At 42.0% G+C, this 26,585-nt stretch overlaps 1 pseudogene across 1 annotated transcript in view; it reads left to right on the top strand.

The window, feature by feature from the left end:
* LOC148000799 (uncharacterized) overlaps positions 1–13,162 on the top strand; it is a 42,913-nt pseudogene extending 29,751 nt beyond the window's left edge. The window contains exons 3-4 of the transcript XR_015638204.1: positions 12,367–12,498; positions 12,941–13,162. The product of XR_015638204.1 is annotated as an uncharacterized LOC148000799 (transcript). The remainder of the gene's footprint in view (positions 1–12,366; positions 12,499–12,940) is intronic.
* Positions 13,163–26,585: the final 13,423 nt, after the last annotated feature.

Below are 26,585 nucleotides of genomic sequence, written 5' to 3' on the forward strand. Positions count from 1 at the left end.
GTTATTCCTTTTCCCAGTTTCCTGTCCATCAGCCCCTTAACCCCTCCCCTTCCCGTTCTAAATGGGTGTCCCCTCCCCGTCCAACCCCCATTACTGCCCTCTCCAACATTCCCTACACTGGAGGTTCAACCTTGGTAGTACCAAGGGCTTCCCCTTCCACTGCTGCCCCAACAATGCTATTTACTGCTACCTACGCAGGGTCAGTCCATGTGTAGTCTTTGGGTAGTGGTTTGGTCCCTGGAAGCTCTGGTTGGTTCTTATGGGGTTGCAAGCCCCTTCAGCTCCTTCAGTCCTTTCCCTAATTCCTCCAATAGGTGTCCCGTTCTCAGTTCAGTGGATTCCTTCTGGCATTTGACTCTGTATTTGACATGTTCTGGCTGTGTCTTTCAGGAGAGATCTATATCCGGTTCATGTCAGCATGCACTTCTTAGCTTCATCCATCTTATCAAGTTTTGGTGGAGATATAGATAGATATAGATATAGATATAGATATAGATATAGATATAGATATAGATATAGATATAGATATAGATAGATATAGATATAGATATAGATATAGATATAGATATAGATATAGATATAGATATAGATATTGATATTGATATAGATATAGATAGATATAGATAGATATAGATAGATATAGATAGATATAGATAGATATAGATAGATATAGATAGATATAGATAGATATAGATATAGTAGATATATACATAGATAGATATGGACCACATGTGGGGCAGGCTCTGAATGGCCATTCCTTCATTCTCTGCTCTCAAATTTGCCTCCCTATCCCCTCCTATGGATATTTTGTTCCCCCTTTAAAGAAGGAGTGAAGCATCCACATTTTCATCATCCTTCTTGAGTTTCATGTGGTTTGTGCCTTAGATCTTGTGTATTTCGAGTATAACCAAGAGGCGAGGATGCAAAAGAATCAAATGGATAGCTTGACGCCAGAGGTTGGTGGTGAACACCAGAGGGAAAGATCATTCTTCCAGAAACATTTGGCAGGTTTCTGGTAACTCAGCTTTACCAGACTACTTGTTTGGGTCCACAGAACTCTCTCAGTTGCCATCAGCAAGGTATGTTATACCCACATACACTGGACAGTGTAGAAGGAGATGTCAAAGCCAGATGTCACATTTACACCTATGTAAATAAAAAACAGAGATCATTTACCCAGAAGGATTGCATACAGGTAGCCAATGCTCTGATAAATTATGGGAACCTGAATTAACTGACACGTGGCCTCCTAGAGTAAGATAAAAGTACCTGCTTGATTTATTGATACCTTTTCTGGGTGAGTAGAAACTCACTCCATCAGACTGAAACTGATCATAGAGCAACTAGAAAGCTCTGCTAGGAACTTTCCCGCTAATTTTGCCACTCACTAGGAATGCTGCCATATAATAGCCCAGATCTCACGGCCAAAGCCTGTAAAGAACAGTCAAAGATTTATGCATAGTTTGGAGTCTTTGTTGTGCAGAATTCTGGGCAGGTGGAAATAATGAACAAGACATTAAAGGAGACACTAAGAAAACTCTCATTAGAGTCCAAGAAAGGTGGAAAGGCTCTTTTCTTATTTTGGGCCTGCTGTACTCCATACAAGGAGGGATTGAACCATAGAATATTATGTTTAGAATACACCCCCCATTGCTTCTAAGTCTTAGAGATCAGCACTTGGCAGAATTCTTCAACTATTTTATTCTTGAAATCCTGTCCGTCCAGTTCTCTGTAAAGTCTATTACTTTGAGTATCAGAGAGACCCAGTAAACCTCTAAATCTATCAACAATATCCCCTAATTTGGACCTGGTGGTAGTGAAACTGCATGAGCCAAGTGGGCATCGAAAAGGACAATGAAAGCAATTTGCAAAGGACCTACGTGGTGATGTTTTACACTCTTACAGCTATGAGGTTAGGTGGAATTTTAACATGGATTCCTCACAACTAGGTCAAGAAGGTAGAAGCCACAGATGACAATGCCAAATAGACTCCCTCCAGAACTTCTGGACCTATTAAAGTTGAGCTTTCACCTGATCTCAAGCCCTTCCACTCCCTGCCTAACCTCCTGAATCTTATGTTTGGCATGAATACAGGATCATGGTCCAAACTCTAACACCCTCAGGCCTGGCCCTGGGAACTCAGGAAGGTGGATACTAGAGAAGTGACATCTAATGGACCCGCGGAAGAGCAATCTCCGTCCACATTGTCCTTTGCTCACTAATATCTGGTTATTTTTTTTGAGAAAGGATTTGGAAGTTTATCATTTGAAGTAGGTGCACAACATTTAAAGTTGTATATTCACTGTGTAACTGGGTTCACTATGTTACCAAGATCATTGCAACAGAGGAATTGCAAATAGAGACTTTGTGAGTAGACATCCATGAATATGTGTAAAGAAAGACACCTTTGAAGGAATGCACAATAAGAAAATGAAATCCAATATCCAATAAATTAAAGGTCTGGAGGGAAATACTGCCTTTTGGGAAACAGGAAAACCTAGGAAATGGGAATGTATGTCACAGGAATGGATCTGGGAATAAAATTATTATCCAGAAGAATCTTCCACCCCATGTCCCTTGATCTTTCTCCCCATGCCAAGCCCCTGACGCAATCTGCCCTTTCAGAGCATGTAACTACTAATGGAGCAAAGAGAAATCTCTAGCTTTAGAGGGAGGAGATATGGAAAGGGTTCCAGTGTGTCACTGGAGAGCCTCCTGGAGATGGCACCTCAGAATCTGGTCACCATAAGGAAAGCTGGTTAGCAGGAGGCCCTGGCAGTTCCCAGTGACGTCGTCAGTAGACCCTTCCCTGAACAATCTCTTGTATCCAGGAGAGCCCTGGCATCTTCTGTGGTGTCACAAGTGTTGTGGTGGCACCAACTGCCTGTGGGATGTTCCTTCAGTGCCTCTATGGTTCACTGATTGACCTGTTGTCCAGGCTAAGCAGGCCGTTCGTGAGAAAGAACAAAGAGCATGAAGAGATGAGAGTTGGGGAGAAGGAAGCTGCCCTTCTGTCTTGTTGTAAAAAAGGAAGAAATAAATGGTCCACGGGAAAGCTCAGTGAGCTCTGGGCAAAGGGTGAGGAGGTTCCTTGAGGAGACAGCCTTGAGCTGAGCGTTCCAGGCATGGAAATCTGGAGCCGGGAGCTTATAAGAAGCAGCTGGACTTCCTGCTTGTTATGGTTCCTGGAACTCAGAGCCTTTACATCATTAATTTCTCTATTTCAGAAGCCAGTTGTTGGGAAGGGCACCACTGTTTTCCTGAGACATTATGCCTTTTACTCCTTTTATCTAGAAGACAAAGGTCCTTAGGAAGAAGGGAGAGACTAGTGTGGTATCCTCGGCTCAGAGCTGACTCTTCCCCCTTTGGATTGGTTCAGTTTGTGTCTGACACTAATATCTGGGAGAGGGAAGACTTCTAGATAGACCCCATCATCTCAGGCTTTCCGCTAGAGTTATTCTGACTGCCATTCCCTGATAGTGGTCCCCTTAGATTTCTCAGTCAACACGTGTGAGTGTCATGCAGTTTTCTAGTGCAGTGAAGAACTGTTAGTCAGTGAACCAGAACCGGGACTGGCTCCTTCCTGACCTCTCTAGGTGTCCTGAGCAGTAAGTGGGTGTACTAAACGATCATGTTCTACCAATACAAGGCATCTATTACTACAGTCCTGGGGTCTAGAGAGATCTATCTTGATTCTGGGCATCACCACAGCAAATGAGTGCTGATGGAGTTTGTATTTTCATCCTGGCTTTGTACCTACAGACTATGGTGTTCTGAAGCCAAGTTCCATCCTGTGCAGTTGTGAATAGGCCTGAGGAGGCTGTCTCCTTGGTTTTCTGAAGCATTGCTAAGGGAGCCAGAGTAAATCAGCACCCACTGCTCAACAGAGCTCTGGGAATGTTGACATCCTCAGCTTCAGCTACATATTCAGCTAGGTCAAAAGATCACCTGTCAGGTCCGTTCTTAAATATCCTTCAGGATGCTAGGGGTGGACTATAATGAAGTAGTATGCAGGAGAGGTGCTGGCCCTCAGCTGCTACATGTAAGTGTGTGTGGGAAACACCTGAACTCTTCTATTACAGATCAGAGAGATGAGCTGCAATCACATTCAATAGACTGTGTACATTCTTGGGGTTTGCCTTTGACCATGCAGGTCTGTTGTCTCATACTTCATTGTTCATGTGGCCAAGTTGTGGGAAAGCACCACTCACAATTGTTTCCCATCCTCTATCCTAGGGTCTTAGATTTTAGCATAACACTTCACATCTTAACTTCTAGATCCACTGTCCTAACTTTACTTCAACATGCACGTCTCTATTATCCTTGCACCGTGTGTGTGTGTGTGTGTGTGTGTGTGTGTGTGTGTGGTTAGTTTGCATACAACTTTAGGGAAACCTTGCCACTGAAATCCTCTAGGAGTCTATGTAAGTAATCTGTAAATTGTGGATCAGGCAAAATCCAATTGCTCTCCCGCAACGTGGCCTTCTAGAAAGAGTAGCGTAAACTGCAATAAAAGGATATACTTGAAAGTAAAACTTGGAGGAAAGGCCCTGGCTTATCTACATCATCACTGTGAACTGTGACATTACTCTCTTGGCTTCTGTGCCCAGACATGAGGGCTCTGAAGATATGCTGCCTCCTGTGAACTGTGAATGAGCTTGTGTCACACGAAGCATATGAATGGAGTGAGAAGACAGTAGGAGGACATCGTGACACTGCTCTCCCAATGGAGACATGGAAGTGTTGACAATCACAGTGGGTGAGTCTCAAGCTGCACTTTGAGACCCAGCCAGGCTACGTTTCTCCTGTCAGCTCACTTCCTGCACATCCACCACAGGCCAAGGGCAGGCTCAGATGAAGCTCTGTTGAAGGCAGGTGCTGTCCCTTGTGGGCTGCATCTCAGGGTATGCGGAAGACCATTCAGCCTCCTGTGATGTGGGAGAGCAGAGTAGTAAGAGGCAGGCAAAGGGGACAGTTCTGTGTTTGTTTTCTTGGCTACCATAACTACATCTTCCAGGCTAAGGATTTGCTCATGGAAGTCTGCTGTGTCACTTTTGGAAAGGCCAAGCTGTCTGAAGTCTCAACAACACAACTGGCTCCAGGCTGCTTTCTCAGTTACTGGGATTTACACGAAGTCCTTCATACCTTGTCTTCTAGAACCACAAATTCTTTTTTTGGCTTCATATGGACAAGGCATATTTTCTCACTCTCTCCTTCTAGAGACCAGTAGGAACACATATATTGGACAGCCATGCTTATTGTCTAAACTGCCAGGCGTCCATGTAGGGCATTAGTGGGTACAGCATCATATCTCAGCATCTCTTACTGTAAGGGTTGGAGCAGAACTCCCCCATCTCATCCTGGGTGACGATGTAGATTAGACCCATCAGATTAAATAAAGAATTGAAAAAAATATTTCCTGGGGGGAAGTGGTAAGGAAATCATGTTGCCGTCCCATAAATGCACTGCTATGAGCAAGCTTCAGACAGCCTGAGGGGTGCAGCTCTCAGCCAGTGTTCTCAACCTTGCCCTCCCACAACCCACAGAAGTCCACACTTGTATGAGCACGCTGTTTGAAAAATCAGATGAAGAGCTTTAGCATACTTGGTCCTCACTGTAGCCATAATAACATAGACGACAGAGCAGATTGTGCATTCATCTCTATTCATAAAGGAGATTAAGAAAATCCCAAGAAGTTTTATGTTGATCCTAGTCAGAGTACCAGCAAAGTCAAATATGAAATGCAAAATTGCAGAGCTCTCCTTCCAAGAATATCTGTATAAAAATTTGTTTGCAAAACACTGTCCTAAATAATTTCTTCCGTTTGCACTTTGACATTTTGCTTTGATGTCTTGCTATGACATTTAATTATCATGGAACTGTAGGTCTCTTCTCTGGTCTCCAGTGAGAAGGACTCATTCCCAATAATGATGTATCTGTAGGAGACTAAAAGAGAAAAAAAAAGATCAGGATTAAAGTTCTGGGTTAAAGGTGTGACTTCCCACCTCAAATATTAGAAGTAAATTTGACTTAATATTAAGCAGAAATTCCTCACAGATTTTCCCTCTACTTTTGTGGTTTGGTTAATCTCAGATGAAGACAATTTAACAACCAAGAACAACCTTTAGACTCATATGCCCCTCCTCACTAATATTCTTGAGCAAATGGAACACTAAAAGATCAAAAGGAAGGGATGGTTATAATCAAAAGCTACATCTGGGTCAGCTCTAACTCTCTTAGGAAGGTGACTTTGGATTCGCTCCTTAATGCCCATGGATTGCTCACATAGGACTCTGTAGAGTGCTGTTTCTACTGCCTCACTTTAAGCTCTAGGCAGACCAAGCTATCAACCCTGCCCAGGTTTCTTTGGATTGCACATAAAAGACACATACATTAAGATACTTTTGATGAGATGGCTCAGTGGACAGGTTCTTCTAAGTCTCCTCGAATTGGGATGCCCTCCTTTTTACAGCTCAGTCGCTCAGTTGCCTTTAGTCATAGCTCAGCACCCCAAGTCTGCTCTCAGCTTATTGTGTTTATAGCCTCCTGCCTGCTACACCACGCCCAGTCTGGGAGGCCATCAATGGCCACTGAATCCTAGATATCAAATGGCTGGTAGCTCTTACTCCCTCTGAAGTATTAAATCCCTTCTCCTCCCTTGTTTATAATAGCCTGCCTGCAGGGAATTGAAGACCTGCCTATGCCACCCAGCTGCTTGGCCAACAGCATCGTTATTGAACTATCAAGAATCAGTGTTCACAGGAAGATTCTAAGCATCAAAACCACACCCTACAGAACTCAACGCCTGTCTCTGGTTTGGAGTGGGAGATAGAATAGTTAGAATTGGATCATTGAAATTCAAATAATTATGATAGATATGTTACTAATTACACCTGGATAAAAGCCTCCAAGAGAGTGAAAATTGGTAACATTTAAGGCAAAAGGGAAAAAAATCCTAATGCAGCAAACACAGTGGACCTGCCAGAAAGACTGGGGTTTGTACTTGAACTTCTTTCGACAACTTCTTGATCACTCCATGCATCCTAAGAATAGACCAAAAACAAAAGCAAAACAAACCAAAACAAAATAAAATACAAAACCACCAAAACAAAACAAAAAGTAAAACCAAAAGCAAAAGAAACAAACAAACAAACAAAAAACAAAAAACAAAACCAAACCAAAACAAACCAAAACAACAACAAAAAAAAAACCTTGCTAAAACAGGAGGACTGAGGGAAGATTGCTTGAGGTCTTCATTGTTAACTACAACTACAAGCTATCAATGGCTTTCAATGCAAAAATTTTTTTATTATTTTCTTTGAAGCTTCTCTCTGGGTCAAAGAAACAGGGTTTGGGGGCAGCACCACCAGGAAACTGGAACAAATAATACTATAGAGCTCACCACTGATATTACCATGGTGACTGAGGGCACAGCAGAGAATACTGGTGTTAGACAACGGGTCTTGTGGTGTTCTGGATGCTTGCGATATTTATGACTCTGAAATGAGTTAGAGCCACCCTGAAATCATGACTAAATGGACTCCTCCATTTCTTTGGAGCACAAGATCTGTCATCCAATTGACTGACTATGTTTTGTACCTGGGACCTGGCCTCTGTAGTAAGGCTAAGGCTTCTGATGGAAAATCCTTCACCAAAACTCTGGATGGTCCATGGTGGTGCCAGCAAACAACCATGCCCTGAGTCCACCCTGCAGCCTCCAGAAGAGGTTTCAAGAAGTCAAAGTTACCAACATTTTGTTTGTGGCTTTGACTTGATATCACATTTTATTTTAAATACTGTGTAATTTCTGGCATAATTCCTTCTAATTTCTTCCTCACATGAAACTTCACTTGTGACCTCAAATTCTATTCATGCAGTGTTACTTTTATCTGGAGTAGGGTAAGGTTTGTATTTTCCTTTTATACCTTGCTGTGATGGCTAATTGTAGCTGTCTAAATGGTGCATTCTTGAGCAATTGAGCCATCAGAATGGCTGGCAGGCATATATCTTTGGCATTTTCTGGATGGTTAGTTGATGTATGGGGACTTAGCCCACTGTGGGTGGTACCAGCCCTAGTAAGGGGAGGAGAGGTCATAGAGAAAGGTAGCTGAGCAGATGAGTAAGCAGAGTTCCTCTCTGTTTTCAAGCTGCTGCCTTTTGTTCTTATCTTGTATTCCATTGATGATGAACTGTAACTTATGGGGTGAATAAAACCTTCACTTTCCCAAATTGGTATTTTTATGTTTTACTATAACAGTAGGAAACTAACTTGAACATTTGGAATTTTCTTGAGATCTGCTCTGATAGTCCCTCCTCCTGCAGGTATGGAACCTCAGTTTTTAAATCAATAAACACAGTTCCTGGACACTCTAAACTGTTGAAATATTCGCTCTGCCAACCGCATCACACTGCTTAGGTAACTATTACATTTTTTATCTCATTACATTTTTTCCTCCTTTTTTTTTCTCTTTAAAATTATCTCTCTAGACATGTTAGCTCTTTGTACTTTAAAAGTTGTCTTTTGTCCCATAGTAGAACATTTATAGTTACATTCATGCATTTCATAAAAGTGGGTGATTTATTGCAGTAAAATTTTCTAATCATTATTTATTGTATTAATTTTATTAATTCATCAAAAACTGACCTTAATATATTATCTACTTATCCATAAAAATATAAAAGCTTTGATTATTCAAGTCTTTAAGGTCTTTCAGAACATCAGCCGGAAAGTTCTTACATGTATTCAGGATGGATCGTGGGTACTTCATATGTCTTCTTACTAATAGTATGCTTTATAAGTAAGCTAATCCACAGTATTTTGTTATATATTTTAAGAGTATTTTGAGTAGAATATTTCCCTGATTTCTTTCCCATGGTTTTTTATTGGTATACAGGAAAGATAAAGAGTTTTGTGTGTTATTTTGCATTCTACTACTTTTATGAATGTATTTTCAGATTTAAGAACATTTTTTAGAGACAAATTGTTTCTATTTAGCATTACCTCTAGCTAATTCACGGTTGTCTTTGCATTTTAAATATATTAATCCACATTATTTTATTTAATATTTTCAGATTATTATGAGGGGAATTTTTCCCAGATTTTCTCCTGGTATGAATTGGATTGGCATAAAGGAAGGCTAAGAAATTTTGTGTGTTCCCATTGTATTGTGCTTTTATGAATGTATTTATCAGTCTTAAGAGATGGTGATATTGGGGTTGGGGATTTAGCTCCGCGGTAGAGTGCTTGCCTAGCGAGCCCAAGGCCCTGGGTTCGGTCCCCAGCTCCGAAAAAAAAGAAAAGAAAAAAATAAGAGAGATGGTGATACATTTTTAGTTTTAAAAATAGTATCACGTCATCTGCAAATGAAAAGATTTTGACTTCTTCATTTTTCATTTGGGTTACCCAAGTTCACCACCCACCACTGATGCTTATTGTTATTTATTCCACTTTTCCTCTGGGTTTCTCTCTTGTCTCTTTTCATTGTTGCTACTCCCCCCACCCCTTGTCCATCCTTCCCTGCCTCTACCTAGGTCCCTCCATCCTTCTGCCTCCCATGATTATGTTCTTCCCCTTCTAAGTGGGTTCAAGCATCCACAATTTGGCCTTCTGACATGTTACCCTTCGTGTGATCAATGAATTGTATAGTGGGTCTTCTGAACTTTTGGGCTAACATCCATTTGTCACTAAATACATCCCATGTTATGTCCTTTTCGATCTCTGCTACTTCACTATTTTCCAGTTCCATCCCTTTGCCTACAAAGGTCCTGGTATTCATTTTTGATACCCGAGTACTGTTCCTCTGTTTGAATAGAGCGCACTTTCTATATTCATTCCTCAGTTGAGTTGAGGTCTATCGTAGTTCTTTCCAGCATTTGACTAATATAAGTAAGGCTGCTATGAACATATTCAACCACACGTCCTTCTCATATGTGGATCATGTTTGAGTATATGCGCTGAAGTGTGTGGTAAAGCTGGGTCTTCAGGTAAAGCTATTTGCATTGTTCCCATTATCCTCCACATTGATATCCAGAGTGGCTATACAGAGACCAGACTGAGGCAGAAGAAAGCTGGCCTTCTGTATTGTAAGTACGGAAGAATGAAATCGTTTTGGGGAAGGCACAGTGAGTACTAGGTAGAGTTGGGGAACTTCCTCCAGGAGGCAGGTTTGAGCTGTGCCTTTCAGGAGTAGGCCTTACAGGCAGGAGCCTTGGAATTTGTCAATTGCAGACCAAGAGTCAAGAGTCCTGATGATTAATTTGACAGAGAACCAGGAATTGGCAGGCCTGCAACTTCTTTTCTATGAGCCTTTTAATTTCTACTGACAAGGAAGCCTTTATGAGAACAACAATGTGCCCGTTCATGGTTGGGTGCTGAAGCACTTCATCCTCTAGATTACTGTAGGTTACCTAAGTCTGTGGTGACAACAACAAGGAAGGATGAATGCCCTAGTCATGAATTGAGGTCGCAGACACTTTAAGCTTGAACACACGATTAGGGTTTGATGGTGCTGTGAACTCCAGGATTTACCTGCTCCACGTCTGATATCTGCTGACAATGTCCCAAATCTTTATGTCTGAGATAGATTCTATCTTTCAGTATGAGGGATCATGTAATAGTGAGTGAGGCTTATGTATGGCAATGGAGGTTGGGAAGAGGGAAATAGCTTAAGAGTCCACATTAGAGATAGCTTTTCTTCTCTTTCAGGGATTCAACAAGTCTCCAGCCTTTCCTCTTCCTCAACCTCGATTTTGAGACTCAGAATGGTCTTTTCCTCCCATGGGCTATCAAATATGTACATTCACTTGTGTTCATCTATCTACAGGGTTTATTCGGAAGGCATCATCAGAAAATTTCATCAGTAACCATGAAAAACGTATAAAGAAATTGGAGGAAAAAATCTGAAATCCAGAAGTGTAAATTCCAGCGGGATGAACTTTCTCAAATCCTGGACCTTTATGTCAATGATGGTTTGAACTACAGGTAGTCATTATGCCCTGTAACCTACTGACTGTCTTGTGCTCTCTCTGCTAAGCCAAGATTTCCTCACATCCAGAAAGTGTTTCACCTCTCATCCTGGACTTTAAGGAGCCTTGGCAGGTGCTGGCCTGTGAGAGAAGCTAGGTGCTGTGTGTTTAGGGTCAACCTCTCTTGTACTTGACCCTGACCTCCTTGGAGTTGGATTGGATTTTTTCAGCAGCTGGAAGGACCTGGTCACACTTGCTGCATCTAAGTGTGTGAATGAAATGCCTGAATGTCATCACTCTTACTCTGATTTTGGTCGTTATACACTGATTCTATGGCACCTCCATGATAAAGTTGGCATTCTAATTATGTTTGTATATGGGTTGGTCTGTATGGATGGATGTGAAAGTATTTGTGTGTGTTTTGCTCAGGATCAGGGAGTCTGGGACCTTTGATTGGGTCTGAGGATTTGTTTGATGAACAGTTTGCAGGTCATGATAGTGATAAGCCTGTGGAGGCCGTCATTGATCAACAGAGCACTTTGCTCCTTCTGTTTACCTTGCTGGCACATAGGACTCTCCTGAGGGGATGAGGTGTTATGAATCCTCTTCCCTGTAAAAAGTAGTTTCGGCCTCTGGGAGTCATGTAACAAGGATTGAGAATCTCCTCTTTCAAAACAAGAGAAATGTCATCACATCTTTCTGTTGGACCCAAGGCTATGGCACAGACTGGAGGAAACATCTTATACTTCTTACACAACTGTTCAATTCCTTCATGCTTACCTGGCCAGATCTTGAAGGTCAGCTCCCTCCATTTGGTCCCCTGGCTCTGCCGTCCAATGCCCAGGATAATGAGTTTAACCAGCACCAATAGGAAGGAGCAAGTTTGTGTTATATAAATGGGCTTAGGTAGTCCAGAGAACACTCTGATTTCACTTATTTATTTATTTATTTATTTATTTATTTATTTATTTATTTATTTATTTTCCTGATTTGAACTTTATTTTCTTTTTTTTAACTATCCAAGGTTGGTTTACTGTGACCTAGAAAAGGTCACTGTGGGAATAAATTCTTGGCACTTGTTATTCCGAAACATGCAGCTCTCAGACTTTCCCCCCTCCTATACAGAGGGTCTTTGTAGGACCGTATCTCACCAGCCTTTTAAGGAGCCCTTATTTCAAAACAAATGCATGCTGATTTGCAGAGAAATATTTTCTATAGGAGAGTGATGGTTTGAGTCTCACTGTTGTGTTTTTGCTGTGGTCTTTGAGTTTTCCACTTTCTTCCCTAGCCCCCATTCCTTGAATTTAATTTTTTATTGGGTATTTTTTATTTACACTTCATCTAATTCTGAAATCATGAGTTCAGACAGTTATTTGTTCCTTGGGCCATGTTCTAACACAGGCTGAACATTGAATTGCCAATGCTTAAATCCCAACATGAGATGAGAACGATGGACATGCATAAGATGACCAACTGGATAAGTGATGCCATGGAGAAGTACAAGGAGCTCACACAAGAGAACAATTCCTACCGGTGAGTCACTGACAGAAAGGAGACCCCAGCACTAGGCAGGGAATACTTCTGTCCAGCTATGACTTTGAAAAAAGATCTGTGGTCCATGAGAAACACATGGAAAGTTTGTATAGCTGCTGGGTCTTCTATCAGCCCTCAGAGGGGATTGGCCCTCTACCTGCCAATGGCTTTAGAATACCATGAACACATGAGCACCCATATGCACCATTTCCTCTGCTTTGATGTGCATATACCCTCTAATGTCAGGATTTTCTGATGTACTTTGATTCCCATGGAGTGCGGACTCAGGATTTGACCTTCCTCTAATTGGTGCTAACATGCAAACTGTGGCTGTAGTCTGGAGATGCCTGGGGATGGGGCCCTTGAAGGGATGATTGTCCTTGCAGGAGTCGCAGGCAAATAGAAACTGCCTGGGATTTACCATTATTTGTTTTTGATTCAGCATCAGAAACTTCCACCTCCTGAATGAATGCAATGAATTGAAGAAGAATGTAAGGATTTTGATGAATGAGAACAGAAAACTGCTGGTGGAGCAGACTGAACTGCAAGCATCCTGTGAGGAGGGAAAGAGGTTCTGTGAGGAGGCCAGCAAGACCATCTACACCGCAGATATTGAATCCTTGTGTCCTGTTACTTTTGAGTAAATCGAATGTATCCTTGTGAATCAAACAGTGATCTCGAACTCGTCACTCTTAAGAACCTTCTTTATTGAAGTGTGACGTAACCATCTGAAATCCCACAGCTCTCAGGCAGAGATGGATCTCTGCATTCTCACAGGGATTGGGCATCATAATTACTTCCCAGTCAGACTGAGATACAAAGAAAATTGTACTTTCAGTGTAGATTGTGTGTCCAACTCTGAATACCAACTTCATGATGAAAAAATTATCAATGCTGTATCCTTATCAAATATTTAGCCACCGTTAAATATACTCTTTTGTGGATGAGAGTGTTGAACATATTAATGGGATATTCCTCAGGTTTTCTGTAGTATCTCCCAGGAAATAAAACAATATTATAGGGAGTATAGAAGCAGTCATGAAACAGAATTGCTTGCTCTTGGTTTCCTTCAAACATGATATCAATTGTAACTGCACAGAAGAGATAATAAATTGCAAGACCTTTCAGGGGATAGGGTTTTTATGGTTGGTTGTTTTCTTGTTCTTGATTAGGATGATGACTTTTGTTCTTGACAATGTACTATGTTCCATTTGGGATTTCAACTCAAGCAGACCACATAGTTTACAATTCAGTTTCTAGATTTCTTTAAAAGCTGGACAAAATATCCAGGCAAAGGTGCCCTATGAGTTTTCTCCTTTGGTTTTCCCTCCTTTGGGTGCTTTTGTTTTTGTTTGCTGTTGTTGTTGATTTATTTTATATTTATGATTGTTTTGCCTTCTGTAGGTCTGTGCGTGCTATTCCCCAAAGGCCAGAAGGGGTCATTGGGTTTCACCTGGAACTTAAGTGACAGAGGATTGTTAGGTGCCCTGCAGGTCTTTTGAGAAACAAATTCTCAAATGATGAGCCATCTCTCCAGCCCCTACTGTGAACTTTTGTCCTTCATCGTGTTCCTTACTAGTTGCAATGGATCATACCTGAATAAAGTGTTTCTTGAGATATGTAGGGACACATTTATGGGGTCTGCATGCTAATTATCTAGACTTCCAGGCATCTATGTGAAGTTTTTAGTTAGGGTTTCACTGCCGAGAACAGATACCATGACTAAGACAAATGTTATAAAGGACAGCATTTAATTGGAGCTGGCTTAAAGGTTCAGATCTTCAGTTCTTTATCATCAAGGTGGGAGCCTGGCAGCATCTAAGCAGATATGGTGCTGTAGGAGCTGAGAGTTCTACATCTTCATCTGATGTTTGCTAGCAGAATCCTCAGTTTCAGGCAGCTAGGATGAGGGTCTTAAAGCCCAGACCCACAGCGAAACACCTGACCCCACAAGGAAATACCTACTCCAAAGATCCATACCGTATAATAGTACCACTCCCTGGGCCAAGCGTATATAAACCTTCACATTCCACTCTGAGGCTTCCAGAGGCTTCTTCAAACATATGAGACGATGGGGGCCACATAGTGGTGTTTCTGAGACTTCCTTTTTCAATTCAATTTATCTGATTTTCTTAATCTAGGTCTCACGCAGAATCTTCAGACAAGTGCAAAAGGTAGCCACATTCTTTACCATAAAATCTCCCCAAAGTGTCTCTAAGCAAATATTGAAATTTTTCACAGAAGGCTTGGGACAGAGTCACACAATTTAAACCACTTTCAGCAACAAAGTCTTCCATATTTGTTCTAGGATAGCCCATTAAGCCCTATTTAAAGCATTCCCACAGCTTTCCAAATCCAAAGTCCCCATGAAAGAGCCCGAGTTGGGGCCAATCTGAGGCCAGCGGGAAAATTCCACCACCAACCTCTGAGCACAGAAGGACCCCTCCCTTCCAGGAGGAGTAGAGCTAGTGTAGTTCCTGCAACAGCTGCAAACCAGACTGTTGAAAAAGCCTCCTGTGACTCCCCATCCGACTCCCTCAGAAAGTCCCAGAACAGCCCACTGACTGCAAGTCTATTTGGAGGTTGCCTCTCCCCCCTGATTGTACCCTATATAGTTACCTTTGTCCAAATTCTGCCCCAATTGTTTGAATTCTACCCTAATTGCAAGTATATAACTCCCTGGTAGACTCTGCTCAGGGACTTCTCTCTCTGAAATGGGATGACCCTGATATTTTGGAATGACTAAACTCTTGCCTTTACATAGATTTCCTCCTCTGTGAGTGACATTTCAGGTGGTTCAGGTAGTGGTTCAATTTGTACCTCACATTTTGTGTATTGGCCAGTAAACTCCCCTCTTGGAGGAGACCCACAGGAGAGTGTGAATCGGGGAAGTGACAGCTTGAGCGATGTACCACAGTTGTCTACGTCTCCTCTATCTAGCTTCCATGTGTTCTGCTTTTGGTTAGATTCATATGTGCAAGCTTAAGGAGGGCTCGGACAGCCTCAGTAACAGGACTTTGATCTGGCCAGTGGCTGGAGCAGAAGGCCTGAGTTATCCTGTCCGTGGCATGGACAGGCTGGTCTGTGTACTTCAGCTGCCAAGGAGGGCACTTTGTGTTAGTTGTTCTTTTGTTTTCTGTGTTCTTGGACTTGGACTGACGAAATTTTTTGACATGGGACAGGTTGTTAGGACTAAAGACCACTTAATGTAACTTAGAGTGGCCTGCTTTTGATGTTAAATGGCCACAGGACCTCCCCAAGGTGTCAGCAGTAGAGGATATAGTGTTTCAGAAGTTGTCCCTCCTCCTCCCTGCTAACACTTCTTTGTCAACGGGAACAAAATCTGAGTCCAGCCTAGCGGTTTAGCTCCATCCGTGTTGACAGTGTTAGCTTTGGGGCTGGAGAGATGGCTCAGTGGTTAAGAACACTGACTGCTCTTCCAGATGTCCTGAGTTCAATTCTCAGCAGTCATTTGTTGAGTTTCTTTTTCCCTCAGGACCAGCTCCAGGCTTTACATTTCTCACCGGTTTATCCCCTCTTCCCCTCTCCTTCTGCCTAGGGCAGACACAGTGCAGTCTGGCATCCAGGGTCCATGACAGGAGAGGCCCCAAGTGGTCATATGTATCCATTAACAGAGTTTGCAACTGACTCCTGCTCACATCTTTTGTTCAGTAAATGAATATCCTTCTTGCCAAGAGAAATGCTTGCTCCCTGTCCGAGTAAATGTGGTCTCTGAGTTTTTAAGATGAAAAAGATTTATTTTATATAAAGAAAGGGGATGCCTCTGGTAGGCTCATGTTGAGGCCTCTCTTCCCCTGAGGGACCAGCCACGGATGGCATAATGTAGAATAAACTGTATTCAGGACATGACACCAACTCCCCCGAAAAGTTCTTACAGGTTCTCTTCACCACAGACATAGGCCAAGAAACTGGCCCTTGGGCCCACAGGGAACCCACCCAGATTGGTTATTTAATGGGTGTAAGGGTTAGGGATCTCCTCCAGATTTGCCACCAGGTTCTGCAAGCAGATTTAAACAATAATTGGCCAGTGTTTAGATATGATATGAAATAAGAGAAAACAGAGAACTCTAGTACAGGGCGTTCTTCAATTAGTTAGTGCCAAATATTAGATAAAGTTACAGATACAAGCTAATAAAAGTTGCAGAGAGTATAGAAGAGTACAAATTAGACAAGAAGAATGAATTAGAGCCCCTCTAGCCAACAAAGCCCTGGATCCAGGAGAAAAGACTACCATAGAAATGGCCAATGTCTCATATAACATAGAAACTGGACTCAGCGACAGCAGGATTGCCTGCTTATTATTGTTGCCACAGCACTGTTTGATGTTGGATAAAGATGCGGATAAGTTAACTTTGGGACTCATCACACACACACACACACACACACACACACACACACACAATACTGATTGCTGTTCAGTAATGCCTACAGGCTTCATTATCAGACTTTATTAATCTATCTTGGCTTACATATTTTCCAGCCACCTGTTTCCCCGAACCGTGCAATTCTGCTGCCTGACCCTGACTTGGACTGTCCACTCCATCAAAGTGGTTCTCCTCTGTCAGAGACAGAACAGATCTGGTTTATTAACAAAAGCAGCTTTACCCATGAGGGTCAGAGGAGAGCAGGGGCAGTGGTGACACTGGAAATGGAGGTAGTCTGGACTCAGCCTCTTCCTCCAGACACTTCAATTCAAAGGGCCAAGCTAATAACATTAACACAGGCCCTCATCATGGGAAAAGAAACCAATGGCTAGAGATAACAGATGGGCTAACAAGGCCGCTAAAGACATAGTCTTAAAGAAAACAGCATCTCTAGATTGGATACTGTTCTACCTGAACCACCTAGATCAACTGATACATGCAGAAAAAGAAATTAAATGGGATGGTGATGATCGACTGAATGTAAGCTAATATTATCCATCTCTTTAACAAGAACTCTTCTCAGAAAGATCCACAGAGTCACTCACTTGGGGGTAAAACGAATGACAAACTTTAAAGCTTATCAGCTGAGCAACACTCCCAGTCACCCCAAATATCCAAACTCCTGACTGAGAGGTAAGAGCTTGGAGGCCTCTACTGGGGAAATTGACTTTATAGAGATTAAGGAAGAAAGACATGGCTCAAAATACCTGCTGGTTTTTGTGGACATTTCCTCCTGGATAGACGGATAGAGATACTAGAAGAGATTTTCCCAGGTTTGGAGCACCTAAGGTAATAGGACCAGATAAGGGCCTGCCTTCATATTTCAGAAATGTCAGGGACTAACTAAGATCTTGGGGACTAATTGGAAGCTTCATTATGCATATCATCCCCCAGAGTTAAGGGCAGGTAGAAAGGATACATAGCACTCTAAATTAGACCTTAACTAAATTAGCCTTAGAGACTGGTGGGCCTGGATGACCCTCCTTCCCTTTGCCCTGCATTAGATGTATATGGCATTCTAGCCCCCATTGTATCCAGCCTACAGTTGGCAGCGATTACAGAACTGAAAAATGATAATTTAATATTTAAGGTCAGCGCTACCCAATAGGCTCATGACTATGTTTGCCCTAAATTATGTGCCCTAAAAACCCTGGCAGTCCCCTACATTGGGGAAATGATCCTTCCGAGGACCGTGAAGTTAGGGTTTTACTGCTGAGAACATATAGCAAACCAAAGTGAGTCTTATGAAGGACAACATTTAATCGGGGCTGGCTTATAGGTTCAGATGTTTAGTCCATTTTCATTAAAGTGGGGGCGTGTCACCCTCTAAGCAGGTATGGCACAGCAGGAGTTGTGAGTTCTACATCTCCATCAGAAGGCTGCTAGCAGAATACTAACACTCAGGCCTTTCTCTGACCCCAGATATCTTAATCAAGCAACTGGCTTTTGAAAATGCTAATACAGTAGAGAACACTGTCTCAAAAACCAACCAACCAACCAAAGCAACAAAGACAAATTAAAAACAACAGCAACGGGGTTGGGGATTTAGCTCAGTGGTAGAGCACTTGCCTAACAAGCGTAAGGCCCTGGATATGGTTCTCAGCTCTCAAAAAAAAAAAAAAAAAGACAAAATAAAAACAGGAGCAGCAGCAACAATAACAACAGCAAACGAAAGAAAGAAAACACCAATGCACACTCTTATGTGACCTTACCACCAAGTTATTTCTGAATTGTAAATTAAAACGCCTATAGTCAAAAGCTGTGCAGAATTAAGACAGGTGTTCCCTGGTGGTTCCAGCTTGGGGGTGGGAGGAGACCATGACAGACAGGGGTAGAAAGAAGAACGTAAATAGAGGAGAAGCCACCAGGAGGTAAGAATCTTTAAATAATGGCCGTGTGAGTGGGCTAATTGGAGTTTAAAGCATCCCAGACAAAACCATGGCAAATTATATAACGGAATTATTGGAAAAATATGCATAATAGTATAGAGGATAGCTATCCGCCCAGCTCTTGTGCTAATTAAGGATTATCATAGATATAAAGCTAGTTGAATCTTTTATCCAGAAACTAACTGGGCAAAGGATGGGCAGAAATCCATGGTTGGGATCAAATATTTTCTACACACAAAACCAGATTCAGCACCTAGAATTACAATCTTCCCAAGCCCAGATAACTACAGACCAGCATAGAAACACAACCAGTCACAGCCAGGGCATTCAAATCTCTATTAGAGCCCATCAACACTATGACAGAAGGCCCTGAACATGTCAACATGACTGAAGAACAAGAATAAAAAAGACTGTAAAACAGCATTTGCACATATGGGAGAGGCCTTTAAAGAGAAAGTAAAGAAATCTGTGAAAACACTAACTGTGGAAGGAAATGAATAAAGAAATCCTAAACAGAGAGATGTGGATGAGTAAAATGTAGGAACTCAAATAGTCTCTCAGAGGCAGACCTTAATAACAGACTCCAACAGATGGAATAGAGAACCTCAGGCATTGAAGAGATGATAGAAGGAATGGATACGTAGATAGAGGAAATCTTAAATCCAAAGGGAGGAAAAGAGTGGAGGGGGAAAGGAATAAAGGAAAAGCAAAGGAAGAAAGGAAGGAAGGAAGTCAATCCTGGAAGAAAACATCCAAGAAATAGACAGGATTTTTCTGCAAAATAACAAATATAATAATGATAAAGACAATAAAGTATATAGGAAGGATGAAAATAAACTTGGGTCAAAGGCAAATAAAACAAAAAACAAAAACAAAAACCAACAAACCAACAAACAAACAAACAAAAATTCTCAACAAAATCATAGAAGAAAATGTCCTTAACTTAAACAAGAGACTCATCAAAGTAAAAGGAGCACGCAGTATGAAATAGACTGGAGTGGAAAAGAAATTCCCCTGGGCATATATTTCCTAAGACAGTGAAGATGGAGAACAAATAAGTGTAATAAAAGCTGCAAGGGAAAAAGTACTGGCAACATACAAAGTCAGTCCTCCTATGAGAATCACACATCACTTCTCCCAGAGACTCGAAAAGCCAGAAGAGCCTGGATAGATTCACCGAAGACTAAGAGACCAGACTAATAAAGTTAGATTTTTGTTGACCCAAGGGCCTCCCTTCTTTTATCACATACAATATTATTAGATACTTCCTAAAATTGCCTTCAGTGCTTCTTTGAGGAAGCCTGAGGAGCTTAAGACCTCTGATAAAGTATTTTGTACAAAAGGACCTGCTTCCTTTTTCCTTATTTCTACTACAGCAGGATGGAGGCAAAGTTTTTTGCAAACTACTTTTAATAAGTAGCCCACATCATAGGTAATGGAAGAGAAAAGTTATTAGGATATGGGGGAAGAGGACCTGTTCAGCAATAGTTCTTCAGGAACGAGCTTGTTTTCCTTTGGCAGCAGTTCAGGACAACAGCAAGCAGCAAACCTGACTCTGGAGGTGATTTCTCAGGGGAGGAAAGCAGGAGTGAGGTGGAAACATTGTGGCAGCGGCTGTGCAGACTCAGGAGCTCCTGCTCAAGCTGCAACAAAGCACCCTGTGCTCTGAAGCACTGCAGCTTAGCCAGTTAGCTGGAGACCGGGCTCTCCCCCTGCCCGCCTTACCTGGAATCTGCACAGAATACAAGAGGACAAACAACTGTGCCTAAGCCGAGCAGGCAGCTCAAAAGCGCCTGTGAAGGACCCTCAGGCACCACCTTAGTCAGCTTCATCAGAGCAGAGAGTCTAAAGTGTTTTCCTCCTTCAAGCATGGCACCCCAGCCCATTTTCTTTCATTCCCTGCCTTCATTTTGATGGCTTCTACTTCCCTTCATAAGTTTGTCATTTAGTTTCTTTTCTCTCTTTTTTGTTTCTTTGTTACTTTCTTTCTATCAACTAATATAAAGGACCAGCAATTTGATATTTCTAACCTAATATTTGTTGTGGTTTATGCCGTACATATTTGCACATTAAAACTCTTTTTTCTTGCATTTGCCACACTTTAATCGGACTCATTAGCTTAGCTCAATTTCAGTTCTTGGGTTTTCTGAGGTAAGTGAATGTTGGGGTGACCTCATTCCCAACTCCTGATCCTTGTGCCTCTAAAGTCAAATGCTTATGAATTTTCAAAGTTTTCTTTGCCAGTGGATATGTGTGTGTGTGTGCACATATGTGCCACAATATTCAGTCCATGTTTGTACCATGGGTCCCAGGTATTGAACTCAGATAATCATACTAGTGTAGCAAGTTCTTTTACCTGCTAAGGACCTTGCTGCTATTGCACAAGTGTGTGTGTGTGTGTGTGTGTGTGTGTGTGTGTGTGTGTGTGTCTGTGTGTTTGTGTGTGTGTCTAATTTTCATATATGTATACACCATATATTGCGCCAATCTCTGCCTCTCAATACCATTGTCCTTCCTTTCCTCACCTCTCCTATCATTTCTTTTTATCCCTCTGGATAGTTTCTCGTTGTTGACATCAATTTAAAATGTAGGAACACACACACGCCATTTGAAACCAAGTTAAAATGAAAAAATAAAAATATGCAGTCTTTTTGATCAGTACTCCTTAGCAATAGCTTTTCTTTGATTTTTTTATACAGTTGATATATAATAATTAATGGGCAATCAGCTTGCAAATTTTCCTTAATGATTATATCCTTGGAATTTTCATAAATGTTAGTATACTATCTGTGGATAAAAATGTCAACTTTTAATTCCTACTAGTGACGGGCCTTAAATTATCACCTTCCTCCATTCTGACCACAGCAGTCTGCTGTCTATAAGGGTGATCACCACTTAATAAATAAAAGGGAAACAGAAGAGTGGTCTTGTTCTGACCCCTTCTACCCAAATGGTGTTACATGTTTGTCCTGAAGAAATGAGGATATGTTTTGCTAGGTATGGGGTGCCACCTTGTGGAAGTGAGAATTTAGTGCACCTGAGTGGTGTCTTCTCCCACAGTTGCCTTGGCTGGAGGAGACCTGAATCATCCCACTCCTCTCTCGAAAGAAACCCAACCTCAGCTTTAAAGGAAACGGACACTTAATTTCCAGTGAGAGTCGTGCACATCCCTCACTCTGGCATAAGTCCAAAAGACTTTCAGAAAAATGAAAGGGCACTTAGCGCCATTAGAAAATTCATGCCAGAGTCTTCTGTCTAGTCCAATGGAACAATGCCTCGAAATACCCAGCTACAAGTTGTTAATCTATACGCCATGCCGTGAATCATCTAAGGTGATAGTATATTTCATAACGCCCTAGTAGGTACTTAATTGCTTTTTTGTGGATTTTTTGTGATTTTTCATGGTGGTGGTCCACTGTTACTTCAAGAGTTCAAGCAGGAGGGCAGAGGCAGGGAGTAGAACATCCTTGTTTACATAGATAGTTCCATGCTAAATACAAACAAAAAGATCTTGGATTACAAATACAAAACCCCAAATGAACATGTCATTGCAGATGTGTGTCCCTTCTGAGCGCACAGGTTAAAATCAAACTTTATCATGCCAAGAGAACATCCACAAGAAAATTGCTGGAGACACCAGGCAGATTAGAATAGAAGTAATGGTGCCGGAGAGGTGGTTCCACAGTTAATACTGGCTACTCTTCCAGAGGTCCTGAGTTCAATTCCCAGCAACCACATAGTGGCTCACAACCATCTACAGTGAGATCTGGCGCCCTCTTCTGGTCTGCAAGCATGCATGCAGGCAGAATGCTCTATACGTCATAAATCTTAAACTAACTAAAATAAAAATAAATAGGTTTGGAAAGCTATGTGTATTATATATAAAAAGTGCAATTACATCTACTGCTATCCTGCATAGATATACAGGGGCCTGCAGCATCCTTCTATTTCTGATAGTTCACCCACCACTTCAATATCTGAGACCAGTGTCACTTATGAAATACTTCATTTAAGTTATAAATGTACCATTGTCATTCAAGCCTGGAAATATTAACTCTTTGAATGAATGTACAGAGAATTTTAGTCAGTATGTTGCCACAGGATCTGTCAGGGGTTGGAGAGATGCTTCACGGATTAAGAGTACCAATTGCTCTCCCAGAGATCCTGAGTTCAAATCACAACAACCACATGGGTACTTACAGAACTCTGCAATGTGATCTGATACACTCTTCTGGTGTGTTTGAAGATAACTACAATGTACTCACAAGTAGATATTATATACTAAAAAAAAGGAAAAATAGGACTTCTCACTTTAATCTGGCAGACGTAAATGTCATGGACTTACTGGATGGAGGAGGGTGGGCTTGATCCTGTAGGAATGTACCCAAGCACTGAAATTGGCACTTTGAGTCACTATGCCCAGTTGTGAAGAGTCCTTTCATGGTTGTGGTGAGCAACTTTGCTTATCCTTTCCTATCAGCCAATTCTTTCTATATAAATGAGATCATTTCTGTAGTGTCTGGTTTCAGGTGAATTCTGATTGGCTCTGTGATTCTGACATTTTTGTGGCTTCAGTTGACTAAAGAGGAAGCCATCCATGGTTTTCTAGGTCTCTGAGTGTTTTACCTCTTTTAAAAATATTAATCAATCATGTTTATTTAAAGTATTAACATCAGAAATTTTTAATGCGAATTATTTTAAAAAATCATTAAACAACCAAATCGATTTTCCTATTCTAGCCATATAAGCCAGCTGGACTTTGTAAGGAAAATTATCTAAAGCATCAGTGTCAAGGACTACAGAAAACTGCCACCCACAGGTAAACTGCCACAGTAAAGTGACTACAGCATGGTTCTGTCATTCATACCAGACAACCCAGAATAAATACCTTATAAAAAGAATTAAAATCTATCCAAACCACTTAAAATACTTAAATGCAGAAACCTTAAGTTTCCTTCAGTTGGGCCAGAAACCACCACAGTCGCTATGGTCAGTGTTCCAGGGAGAACGAGTGGAATGTTTAAGCTTAGGCCAACCAACATAGCCCTCGACTTTTCAAAGAAATCGTTTACTCAGGTATACTGTAAACAAGGACTGTGGCAACACAGGAAACAAAGGCAGTTGGCAAGTGAAACTTCTAGAAGCTCATGAAAACAATACCATCCAAACTGCAGATGGAAAAGGAGAGACAGGTAGTGCCAGGTTCTCTGCAGTCGTTCGGTCGTGCAGGGTGTCAAACAATCGCTGCTTCCCACACCAGGATGTTAGCCCACAGGAGGGGCTGGCGGGACCTGTCCACTGTGAGGACTGGAGGGCTTTCCAGGAAGGCGGAAGCCTCTCAGGTTAGGAGGCCTCAGTAGAAAGAGGAGCACAGCGATCACCATCCAGGCCATCAAGATCACAGTGATGCTGATGCCACTGTCACCGGAGGGCCCTGGCAATTCCCGAAGGCATTCTGTGTTGGTACAATAGGCCCGGGACTGCCGGAGCAGATTGATGAGTCTTCTCATGGCGCGTTCATGAGAGCAAATACATTCACAGGGATCCTTCAACCATGGTTGGTTACCAGCTTGATTTTACTCAACTCTTTAAGGCCGCCCAAACAAGTGGTGGGTGGGGAGGGAGGTGGCCTGGAGTGTTCTGGATGCCCCTGTCGCTGCCCTGCTGCTGGCCGCCACCCTCCTCCCCTCCGGATTAGATAGTCAATGTCACTCTTAGCCGCTAGACCCGGATCTGTGTTTTGCCTTTTGTATGGGTGGGTGGATCACGAGGTTGTCAAGTGTGGGCAGAATCTGGGAGACAGCTTTGCCTATCAAGGTTGGTGTTAGTCTTTGTATGGTTACCAGGGACCAATTCCAGATCCTCTGGAAGAACAGTAAGTGATTTGAACTGCTGTGATATCTTCCCTGCCCCTTCCTCTATACTTTGATCTTTCTTTCTTTTTTTTTTTCTTTTCCGGAGCTGGGGACCCGAATCCAGGGCCTTGCGGTTTCTACGCAAGCGTCTACAACTGAGCTAAATCCCCAACCCCATACTTTGATCTTTCTGTAGTCTCTCTGACTCCATCTGCCATAATGAAGACTTCATCTCATAAAACACTGTGGACAATAGCTACTGTGAAAAATACCATAAGTTGACAGAGCCTCCATTTTCACATAAATATATAAACACATACATACCTAAAGAAACACAGAGACACACATAAACACACGCACAGAACACACAAAGACACACAGAGACACACACAGCCCAAGTCATCATATTCTTTAGTAATTCTGTCCAGAGCCAAGTGGTTATAGGGATAGAAGAAAGTACAATTCCCAGCAATTTCAACTGAATATCATGTAATGCATATTTATGAAATGCATACTTCACAGTATTTTAGGATTCGAGTACATTATACTATCCTTTATTTTCAAAAGTATCGAAAGTTATGAAGAGAATTCCAGCCTAGTATCAGACTTGTGTCCATCAGAATCAGAACAGTTTGCTGTTTGAAACTTTCTTTTATTACAACTGTTTCCTAATGTCACATAGGAAAACCGGCTTCAGCCAGAAATGCCTTTAGCTACTACATGCATCTGAATCTCGCCCTGGGAAAACCATGAGAATCCATGAGAGAATGTGTGTGGCTCTTTGATGTCCAGCTTTCCTGTAGGTCTCTTCTGGCTTGCACGGATACCACTCCTTGATTCCTCCCTCTAAATGGCCGTGCAACCTTCTTGCCTTGCTCTGCTGCTGGTCACTGACAACTTGAGGAAGGTAAAAATTGCCTAGTGTGTTAGTGAAGCAGGCCTTTGAATGTCGCTCTGAGGGGTTTTGGGGAGAGAATCGACGTAAAGCTCACTCTGAATGTGGTAACACCATAACTCTCAGGCCAGGTGCCTTCACTGAATGGCACAGAGAGGAAGCTAAGAGCTAGAATTTCCCTATTTCTGCTCCCTGCTCCACCCACATGGTAAGAGTCTCATTCGCATCCTGCCAGCCAGTCCACTTCTACCAACTGCACCTCTCACGGCTACACTTACCCCTTCTAGGATGGAGTCTGTGCTTCCCGACTCTGAGCCGATGGAACCCTCTTTTCTTAAAATGCTTCTGTGACAGAATGGGAAACACGACCAGTGCAGTCACTGCTTCCTTCTGCCTTTTGCAGTCTCCTCCCGCCTGGTTCCCTCACAGCCTTCGCAGTCCAATGTGTCTATAAGAAAACAGGCTAAAGATGTCACCTTAATTCTCCTTTGACTTGTCTCTGGGAAGAGCCTTTTGCTACATCAGCCCAGATAGAAGAGTGAACGAGGAAAAAGAGTAGAGAAGACAGTAGATGGCCTAGGCAAGGGATAACTGAAGTTCTCCTTGTAACACAAGCTACTTCCCAAGATATTACCACTAATCCAGTTTCTGTGTCAATATGACCCCCAAAACCTAACCACCTATCATTAGAGCACATTTGCTGACAAAATTTTGTTGCAGTTAAATTTCTATTATATGTCTTTCAAAACACATCTAAAAGTGGAGTGGGCTTTTCCAGCTAGATTCATGACCTCCTCTCTCCCACACAGCACCCATACTCAAATCACCTGTGACATCTTGTTTCCTAAACACAGGTATGGCTGTCACTTTTACTTTTCTCCATGGGATAGTTTAGGTAGAGTGACCTGACCACACCTGCCCATCAATGATTGGCCTTCTAGCTTTAATGACTTCGAAAAATTTATGTTTGTTGATAATGGAAATCCTCCCACAGTATAAAGTC

Source organism: Rattus norvegicus, chromosome 15 (genome assembly GCF_021556685.1).
Source record: "Rattus norvegicus strain SHRSP/BbbUtx chromosome 15, alternate assembly SHRSP_T2T, whole genome shotgun sequence".
NCBI classification, from domain to species: domain Eukaryota; kingdom Metazoa; phylum Chordata; class Mammalia; order Rodentia; family Muridae; genus Rattus; species Rattus norvegicus.